We start from the raw sequence: 2,296 nt of genomic DNA, 5'->3' as shown, positions 1-2,296 counted from the left end.
TGGGTTATATACTTGTTGAGGTTGGTCATTCCTCCACCTGAAATTTGGATGGTTCTTCCATCCAGGGTTGTAAGTACCCGAAAAAGGATTATTGAAAGATTTTTGATAGGTATTCATAACATTGGCCTGATCGTGCAAGACTTCCTTGAATGCGGGTATTGTGGGGCAATCAGTGATGAGATGGCCAGGCATCTCGCAAATCCTACAACACTCGTTGTTATGCTCTACGGTCTTGACGGGTTCAATCCTTCTAAGTTCAATTTCCTCTACCTTCCTAGTAAGGGCTGCCATTTTAGCTTGAATATCATCCTGAGTATTAAGGTTGTAAAGGCCCCCGTGTGGAATGCTAGTAGTCTTAGGCAAGGGTTTATTCACTCTATCCCCTGTATCCCATAATTGTGCAGTCTCTGCGAGAGAGTCTAAATAGTCCCATGCCTCATCGGGTTGCTTTTCCAGAAATAAACCATTGCACATAGTCTCTATAAATTGTTTCAACTGTGGGGACAACCCTTCGTAAAAGAAACTAATGGTTCTCCATGTTTCAAACCCATGATGAGGACAAGAGAGAAGCAAATCTTTAAATCTCTCCCAGCATTCATAAAATGTTTCATGGTCTTTTTGTTGGAAGTTACTAATGTGTCTTTTCAAAAAGTTAGTCCTTTGTACGGGAAAGAATTTTTTCAAGAATTCTCTTTGCATATCCTGCCATGTTCCTAGCGATCTAGGTCTCAAGGAGTTCAGCCATGTTTTGGCTTTATCCTTTAAGGAAAAAGGAAACAAGGTCAATTTAAGGACATCTTCCGATACATTTGGCACTCTAAATGTGATGCTAATTTCCTCAAAATCCTTAAGGTGAAGATAAGGGTTCTCAGATTCCATTCCATGATACTTGGGCAGCAATTGAATTACTCCTGGTTTGATTTCAAAGTGTCCTACATTTTCAGGAATAATCATGCATGAAGGTTGACTAGTCCTAGTGGGATGTAAGTATTGTCGAAGTGTCATAACTGGGGGTCTACCTTCATCACCATGGTGACTTCCTACATCATCAGGAAAATTTGCCATCTCACAAGGTGTGAGATACTGCGAAGGAATTTCAAGGATGTGTCCTAAGGAATTGTCAAAAGGTTGTCGACTCAGACGTCCAGTGTTGTCCCTATTCCAACCTAGCATACAAAATTTCAGAGTTTATTTATTTGTTTGTTTTTTTTGTTTTTTTATTTATTTATTTTTTTTTAATGATTACCCTTGATCTTTTCTTAAAGTTCTTATCAATTTTTAAGTAGCAACAAGGGTTAATGAGATATGATGATAATAAAATTCTGATTCTAAACAAAAAAATTAAACACAGAAAATCCAAAGCAGACAGCAGCAAAGTTTATATTAATTTAATGGTCATAAAAGTATCAGAATATCAATCAGACCGTTCAGATGAAAGAAACATGTGTCCTACAGCAGCCGACGAAATTTGAGTGCAATCAGACGGTGGATTACTCAGATATCAGTGTTTGATGCAGACTGTGCAGGAAATAAAAACAGCAGAATTTTTTTTTTTGAAAGAAAAAGACTAAATAATAAGATACTGATTAAATCTACTAAAAATTAACTCTAAAATTATACTAATAAATCAGCCGTTCCCCGGCAACGGCGCCAAAAACTTGATGCAAAAATAAAATTGTTCTCCCAAGTGCAGGAGAATCGCACAAATAGTAAAATCTCGGGAGTCCGAGGTCGAATCCTCAGGGAACGATCTATAGATTATTAGCGTAATTTTTAGATATAATTTCAGTTGAATAAATATGTGGATTAAGATGATGTTTTGATTTTTAGAAATTAAAAAACAGAGAATAATAGATCAATAAACAAAGTTCAATCAAATAGAAATGGTTAGGGATCCGGAATCCCCCTTGATAATATCGCATTCAAGAATAAATCCTGCGATTCTTGATTAAGGATGTAAAAGTAGAATAGATCAAAACATGGAATATATTTTATGGACATATGAACTCTATTTCTAAGCATTCATCGTGCCTTCTACGTCTACGACAAATCAAATACTAAAGCAGTCCATGTGCCAATAAACATAAACCATTAAAAATCTATCTACAAAATAGTTATGCAAGAACCCATAACACATTAAAAATATAAATCAATAAGAGCAAAGGTTCAGAATTTACTTCAAAGAAAGCAATACATCAAAGGTTCCTCCATCACCCTTCACCTAGGACTTTAGCCACTCATTTTAAAAATGATTCCCCCTTTCATTCTCCCCTTTTCCTTTCTTTCTTTTCTTTTC

At 35.9% G+C, this 2,296-nt stretch overlaps 1 pseudogene; it reads left to right on the top strand.

Annotated features, from left to right (window-relative positions):
• Positions 1-544: 544 nt before the first annotated feature.
• Positions 545-642, top strand: LOC113461624 (small nucleolar RNA R71; annotated as a pseudogene).
• The last annotated feature ends 1,654 nt before the right edge of the window (positions 643-2,296 follow it).

The sequence above is a fragment of the Phoenix dactylifera genome, chromosome 6 (assembly GCF_051530095.1).
Source record: "Phoenix dactylifera cultivar Ajwa chromosome 6, Ajwa_hap1_PhDact_Kaust_v1.1, whole genome shotgun sequence".
NCBI lineage: Eukaryota > Viridiplantae > Streptophyta > Magnoliopsida > Arecales > Arecaceae > Phoenix > Phoenix dactylifera.
This window is presented reverse-complemented; position numbering and strand designations above follow the sequence as displayed.